An 8,908-nucleotide genomic window follows, 5' to 3' on the forward strand; every position below is an offset into this window, starting at 1 on the left:
GGAAGGAAGGAAGGAAGGAAGGAAGGAAGGAAGGAAGGAAGGAAGGAAGGAAGAAAAAAAGAAAGAAAGGGTGTCCTTTGGTCAAACATAGGCCAATCCTTCTTTACATATTCTAATTCATGTCCCTTCTTCCCTCTCAGAGCTCTCCCTCCAACCTTTGTACCTTCCACCTCTCCCTCACTACTGCTTCCTATCAATATGCTAACATAATAAACTTAATCTATTTAAAATAGAAAAAATTAAAAAACAACTACTTTTCCCTTTCAATTGCTTCTTTTCTTCTCTCTGGACAGTCTCATCTCCCCAGCTCCAAGGCCTACAATGGCAACATTACATCTGCAGCCCAGTCCCTCTTCTCGTACCAGCTGTCCTATTGTTACCCACCCGTATTTGCACATCCCATAAGACATCTCACACTTGTCCAAAATCATCTTGTATCTTTTTCCCTCTACCATTCTTCCCATGGTGGACCTCTCGGGAAATGATGCCCCATTCAAGCCAAGGGCCTAAAAGGGTTTTGTGCCAAAGCCTTCTCTTTCAACTTTCCACCCTCAAACTCTCACCCCGAGCTGTGAACGTAGCTCGGACCAGTACATTCTCTCCATCTCCACTGCAAAGGTAGGAGCCCCAGCTAACAAAACTTTCTGATCATTATTCCTTCTATAGCTCCTAGGATGACGTTACATGGCACTTCATCAGTGCCTTATCATTGCAGACCAGGAACCAAAGATGAGGACTTAAAGATTTAAAGAACTGGGACACCTGGGTGGCTCAAAAGATTCAGCACCAGACTATTGATTTCAGCTCAGGTCATGATCTCAGGGTTATGGGATCAAACTCTCCATCCATACTCTGCACTCTGCATGGAATCTCCTTATCTCTCTCCCTCTGCTCCTCTTTCACTCTCTCTCTCTTTCCCTCTTAAATTAATTAATTAATTAATTAATAATAAAATCATAAAGAAAAGATTTAAAGTACTCCTATGAGAGAAAGACCCACAAATAATTGAGGGCCATCCACCCCCTCTGGTTATTAAGTGATAATGAACTGATTTTGATACACCCAAACATTATCCCTATCCTTATAAGAAGAAGGCTAGGGAAGAGGAAGAAGACAGAGTCCTTCAAAAGGAATAACATACAGGGAAGTAGTGTGCTTGTCCCTACTCCCTACCAGAGAAGAAAAGAGGATTCTTTTCTCTATGCTCCAAAGTAAAGTGATGATGGGTTCAAGAAAATTACTCAAAGACATGACGGATGTTAGCAAGAAGAGAAATGTATAAATCTAAGTACAACAGCCAAAGAATAGGAAACAATCTACTTAGTTTAATCTACTTATATCATGTATATAATATATTAAGAATATTTACAGGGGAATGAACAGTTTATAGGATAATTGTTAGGACTGGTGAAAGAACTCCAAGGTATGCCCAAGAAACCACACTGTATAAAGCCATACCACCAAGGCAGCTGCTGCTCCTGGAAGGACCAAGAAGATGATGATCAGAATGCAACAGCTGCCAATTCCACTGACATGCCACCTCTTCTATGACCCACTGAAGCCAGAATGATGTCTGAAACTCTCCCTCTCTTTTCCATATGACTCCATTCTCACGTTAGTTGAATAATACTCATAGTATAAGCGTGTTTATGTTTTTGGTAGAGTACATATAATCACAGTTGGTAACAGACCTGTCATGTACAAATCCAGCTACCAACCCTGAAGTAGGCCCTTGTCCCAGCACCAGCCCTACTGACAAGGGTCCTAGAGGCAGTGTTGTCAGCCCAGGGATCAGACAGACTCTGTACACACCTGTGCAACTGGTAACAGGCTCCCCATGGACAGATATATATATCTTGCTTCTTTTCTTTTGTCTGGACAATCTCTTCTACCCAGTTCCAAAGCCTACAATGGCAACACTACAATGGCAACACTACATATTCAGCCATATATATGTATATATACATACACACACGTATGTATGTATATCTATACATATATAATTATATGTATATGTATGTATACACATATAATTAATGTATACATATGTATATGTATACATATATAATTAATATATAATATATATTATATATCATGTATATAATATATAATTATAATTATTAATCACATATATGATTACATCAATGATTATATTAATAATATAATGATTATATTAATGTAATGATTATATTAGTAATATATAATATAATGATCATATAATAATATATATAAACATATAATACATAATTATTTATTAATAATAATATATAAATATATAAATGTGTGTGTGTATATATATATGTATATATATATATATATATTTTTTTTTTTTTTTTTACAATGGCATAGTACTCAGCCATTTGAAAAAAAGGAAATCTTGCCATTTGTAACATTGGGTAAATCTGGAGGACATTTTGCTACACGAAATAAGCCTGATACAGAAAGACAAATACTGTGTCATCTCACTAACATATGGAATCTAAAAAAGTTGAACTCATAGAAGACAGTAAAATGGTGGTTACCAGTAGTGTGGGGGCTTAGGGAAATGTAGAGATGTTGTTCAAAGTATTGAAACATTTTAATTGTAAGATGAATAAGTTCTGGGAATCTGATATATATAGCATGATGACTATAGTTAATGATACTAAATTATATACTTGAAATTTCCTAAGAAAATAAATCTTAACTGTTCTTACCACATACAAAGAATAGGTAATTATGACATGGATGTATTAATTTGACTGTGGTATTCACTTCATAGTATATACATATGTCAAATCATCACATTTTATACCTTAAGCATATATAGTTTTTATTTGTTATTTTTACCTAAACAAATTGGAAAAACAAGCAAATAGGTCTGCAATCTGTCTTGAAAATGATTGTAGACTTCAAAATTCTGCAAAAATGTCAAGAGAACACATAAATATAATGTAGTTATATTTGTAAGCAGCCATAATATTTTTTCAAGTTTTCTTTGTTCTAAAAACTTCCAGAATTGTTTCCATATTTTTATTAATTTTAAAATTATTGATGAAATATAAGATGTTCTTAATATAAATTCAAGAACATTGCCAAGGGAAATGGCACTTCTTCACTCTTTAGGAAAATCTCCAACAACTTAAAATCTTAATTAGCCTATGAGGTGACCTTAGGCCCTGACTATTCTGACTACAACTTCTCTAGAACATAGTAGTCATGGTATTTTAATGTAGTTCTGTGTTTCCTACTGTTAGGAATGCAGTATTCTGCTCCTCCCTACACCACATAAGAACAGTTCTTGGGCCTGGAAGATTTCCTACCAATAATTAATGAGCTTTCACAGAGAAATGAATGTGAGAAAATATCTTTCCCTGTTTGTTTTTCTTTGTTCTGGAAAAAGAAATGTATCCACAATATGTTCCTGGCCTGGGAAGCCTCTTTGTACCCATGAACCTAACTGCCACCCAGTGACCCTGAGTGCCCAGTCTAAAGAAATGCCTTTCACCCCCCTCAGGTAGCAGTAACAGGGATCTGTAGCAGTCACCACATCGCCAGATAAACAAAATAATAATGACTGTCTGTGAAAATTACGCTGCCTTTGGAACCACAACTCGCAATAGTAGACTAGAATTTGAGTGAAAACCAAAACAGGGTTGACTGACAAAAAATAAAGGATTGAAATAGGACTGAGAGTCTCCTGACATAATAAGCAAAGTGTCCAGGATATAACTGGAAATCACCTATTATACTAAGAACCAGGAAAACCAGAACTTAAATGAGAAGAGACAGTCATGTAACATCAATACGAACATGAGTCAGATGTTAAAATTATCTGACAAGGACTGTAAAGCAGCTATCATAAAAATATTTCAACAAGCAATTCTCTTGAGAAAATTGAAAAAGCTAGAATATCTCAGCAAAGAAACAGAAGTTATTTTAAAAAAATCAAAGAGATTATATATTTGAAAGATAAATAACAGAAATAAAAGCTTGTTGGATGAGCGCAACAAAAGAATGGAGATGGCAGAGTATGGAATCCATGAATCTGAGGACAGATCAGGAGACTATCAATCTCTACAGCAAAGAGAGACACACTGAAGGAAAGAAATTGAGCCTTAGGGATCTGTGGGGCAATAACAAGAAAAGCAACATTTGCATCATTGTAGTCCCAGTAAAAGAAAAGAAAGAGTAGGGCTGAAAGAGTGTTCTGAGAAATAGTGGTTGAAAACGTCCCAAATTTGATGAAAGAGAAAAACATATTGATTCAGGAAGCTGAGCAATCTATAAATAGGATGAATCCAAAGACATCCATGCCAGTAAAGCCCATAATTAAATTTTTGGAAACTAAAAACAAAACAAAATGTTAAAAGCAACCACAGAAACTACACATTGCCTATAAAAATAAAGAATAAAAAAAGCAGTTTGAATGACAGCAGATTTCTCATTTGAAACCATAAAGATCAGAAAGAAATGGCACATTATTTTCAACTGCTAAAGAAAAAAACTAGTAACTATCAATTCTATACAGTGAAACTACACTTCATAAATGAAGGGGAAATAAAGACATCCTCAAATAAGAAAAATCCTTGAGAATCTGGCACTAGCAGACAAACCCTTAAAGATTAGCTAAAGGAACATCTTCAAACAGAGAAAAGATTAAAGATAATGTCGTAGAGGATCAGGAAAGAAGAGAGGGACAGCATTTGGAAACTACAATAGAGGCACCAATAACCAATTAACTATAGCACTGATTATATTAGAGACATTGACCCTTTCCCCACCTGTCTCCCCTCTTCATCTTAACTCTAAAGTACCAAAAAGGGGTATAGAGAGAGAGGGAAGAAGGAATTTGAAAAAAAATCCTTCTCAAAGGGACACCTGGGTGGCTCAGTCCGGTAAGTATCTGCCTTCAGCCAAGGTCATAATCTCAGTGTCCTGCGATCAACTCCTGCATCAGGGAGCCTGCTTCTCCCTCTGCCACTCCCCCTGTTTTGCTCATTCTTTCCCCCTCTCTCTGACAAATAAAATCTTTTTAAAAAAATAGGAAAAGAAGAAGAAAAACCCTTCCCCAAATCATACCACAGGCTAGAAATGAGCTTAGGTTCAGAGGGAAAAGGTTTGAATTTACTTTTTGCTACCAAAATTATACTGTTCATATAGCTTATGGATCCTGAAAAACTATCAAATATTTCCAAATAAATATCTCTAAAACTCAAATCTAGACATGATTCCCCTTCAGAGCAGCTAAGTTGTAAACATATTTTTGTGTAGGCATACTAATACCCTTGTCCTCTCATATCCTTGACTTCCAGGAATATACCAGTGTTGATCAAGAAGCAGTTCTTGTGCAACACACTTGTAACCCACACTAAGCCTTTAGAGTATATAAGGAGAAAGAGTCCCTGTCTTTAATGAGCTCAAATTCAAAGAGAAAATAAAATAGATAATGATAAAACAGAAATATCATAAATAAGAAAGGACTGTGAAGAAAGGGGTCAGTTCAGAAGTTGAGCTGATAAGTTAAATGATGGAGGTTTCAGGGAACTTTAAACTTCAAAACTAAATTTTGTGTTAAAAATACATATTTAGGGATCCTGGGTGGCTCAGTCATTAGATGTCTGCCTTTGGCTCAGGTCAAGATCCCAGGCTTCATCGGGCTCCCTGCTCAGCAAGGGGCCTGCTTCTCCCTCTACCACTCCCCCTGCTAGTGTTCCCTCTCTCACTCTCTCTCTGTCTGTCAAATAAATAAATAAATAAATCTTTTTAAAAATACATACTTTTTTTAAAAAAGATTTTATTTATTTATTTGACAGACAGAGATCTCAAGTAGGCAGAGAGGCAGGCAAAGAGAGAGGGGAAAGCAGGCTTCCCGCTGAGCAGAGAGCCTGATGCGGGCTTGATCCCAGGACTCTGGGATCATGACCTGAACCAAAGACAGAAGCTTAACCCACTGAGCCACCCAGGTGCCCCCCAAAAATACATACTTATTTTTAACAAAGAAGTACATTCACATGCTTAGAAACTACAATGATACAAAAGGGCTTTTTTTTTTTTACCAAAAGTACCAGTCCCTGATCATATCCTTCTTACCCCATCTTATTGTCCAAAGAAAATAATTTCTAACTCATTTAGTCTTTTTGTTCTTAGTTCTTCTGGTGATTACCTCCAAATTTCTAAAATTATATACATATGTTTTTCCTCATTTTTTTTCTGGTTTTCTGAGTAAAATAAATAGATAAATAGACAGATAGATATAGATATACACATAGATATATAGTATTACAAACACTTATTGTAGAACAAAATTCTTAACTTTTAATTTTTTAACATCAACAAAATTTATTATGCAATTTTTCATTAGCTATTCTTGTATAATTTTATATAGTCAATGTTAATTTCAATCTATCTACATATTTATACTTTCACAGCTTTTCATTTCTTCCTGTATCTCCAAATTATCTAATCATTTCCCAGGACACTTTAGAATTTTCTTTGGGACGGATCCACTGGTGACAAATTTTCTGCTTTGTTCTTCTAAAAATGTCTTCATTTCACCTTACATGAAGTACCTGCTAGATTTGCAGTTATTTTCTTTCTGCACTATGAAAACGTTACTCCCTTTCATTATGGCATTCATTGTTTCTAGTGCAGGGAAGTAAGCTATCAGTTAAATTGTTGCATTTGAAGAAATATGTGTTCCCCTCAGTGCCGCAGTCCCTGGCTGCTTTTAATATTTTCCTTTCCACTGATCATGTACTAAATGTAGAAGTATTTTATTACCTGATTTGTGTTTGGAAATTGCACCTGCAATTTACCGTCACTCATCCATTTTACAATATTCTCAACTATTATCTCTTCAAATATAGCTTCCTTCTCATTTTTGCTCCTTTCTTCTTTTCAAATATTTTCAGTATATCTTCTGCATCTTTTACTCTTTATGCATTTTCCAGCATTTGTCTCTTAGTGTTTCATTCTGGATATTTTCTTCTGACATATTTTCTGGCTCATTATGTCTGTAATCTGCTATTAATCCAATCCAGTGAGTTTATAGATGTATTTATTATGTTTTGAAATTCTAGAATTTGTATTGATTCTGTTACCATATTCTTTTATTTTTTTTTAATTTCTTATTTTTTATAAACATATATTTTTATCCCCAGGGGTACAGGTCTGTGAATCACCAGGTTTACACACTTCACAGCACTCACCAAAGCACATACCCTCCCCAATGTCCATAATCCCACCCCCTTCTCCCAAACCCCCTCCCCCCAGCAACCCTCAGTTTGTTTTGTGAGATTAAGAGTCACTTATGGTTTGTCTTTTATTTTTAAAAAAGATTTGTTTGTTTTAGAGAGAGTGCAAGGTGGGGAGGGACAGAGGAAGAGGGAGAGAGAAAGTTTAATAGACTCTGTGCTGAGCAAGTATTATTCTCATGACCCTAAGATCCAGAGCCTGAGTTGATGACCTGAGCCAAAACCAAGAACTGACACTTAACTGACTGCACCACCCAGGTACCCTGTCCATATTTCTTTATACTTTCTCATTATTTGCCAAATTTCTTAATATTTTCTTTACTTCCTCATAGTAAGCATTCTAATTTTAGAGGTTCTATCATATTGTCAATATCTGGAGTACTTTTGAATCTGTTTCTACTTTCTCTTGTTTCCATGTTGCTCTCCTTCATATTGTTCCCATATATCTGGATTTTTTTATAGTTTTCTAAAATTGAAAAGACAATTACCACAAATGTACTGCAGAAAATCATATTAACACACAGAAGAAAGAATTAAAATAATCCTAATGAATTATAAACTTGCAATTGGAATGTGCATATTAACATCAATCAAATGATCACACATAAGTAAGTGTGAGAGTCTTGAGGAAAAGAATCCCCAAAAGGAAAAATATGTAAGATGGAAAATCAAGAAAATCTGAATCTACAGATCAAAAGATTGAACTGTGTTTAATGAAACTGTGATACAGAACAATGAACTTTCAAAAAATTCCTGGTAATTAAACTCTTAGAATAAAGAATAGTGCAGGCAGAGAAACAAGTTATGTGCAAGGCGGTAAGTACCAGAGAGTTTCAGATTTCTCCAGTGCAAAATGTGATAGTGTTTATATTTATATTTGAAGGTAAGGGAAAATAATAATTATAAACAAAAATGAGAGTTTTAAATTGAAAGGAATAAAAAATATAGAACCCATAAGCCCTTCTTTAAAAAACAAAAAACAGAAAACAAAACAAACCAAAAAAAAAAACCAGCTACTCAACTATAAACCCAGCAACTAAGATATTAACTGTTATAAATGCCCCAAGAATGCTATTTATTGAACAAACTTAGTATCCTTACAAATTAAAATTGAGTAATAAACAAAGCTGCACAGTGGAACTTTGATCATAGCTGATAGAGAAACTATGAAAAGAAACTAATAGTAAACTATTATGGTTATTACGTTGCATATTAGAAATGTAAATACTCTAAGCTGACAATGTAAAACTATAAGTAAAAATATTCAGCAGGTTGTGGCAAGGAATTGAGAGAAATCTTTTAAATATTAACCATTCATATTCCATATCAGTTCATACTCTATAAAATTAGAATAGGCTGACTTCAGATTCTTAATGATTTTCATATTACCTTTTCTGAATTTTTGAGGAGTTTTTTAGGTTACAAAATATATCTCTGAAGTTTCGCAATTCCTTTATTATATTTAAATATATTTTTTCTGTTAATTCATGCAAAATTAAATATATTAATTTTAATATTAAAAACATAATGGGGGCACCTGACTGGCTCAGTCAGCAGAAAATGCTACTCTTGGTCTCAGGGTCGTGAGTTCAAGCCTCATGTTGGCTGTGAAGCTATTTAAGAAAAAATAAAATAATAAAATAAAATAAGTATATTAGAGTCTCAGTCTCTTA

Source organism: Mustela nigripes, chromosome 1 (genome assembly GCF_022355385.1).
Source record: "Mustela nigripes isolate SB6536 chromosome 1, MUSNIG.SB6536, whole genome shotgun sequence".
NCBI classification, from domain to species: Eukaryota; Metazoa; Chordata; class Mammalia; order Carnivora; family Mustelidae; genus Mustela; species Mustela nigripes.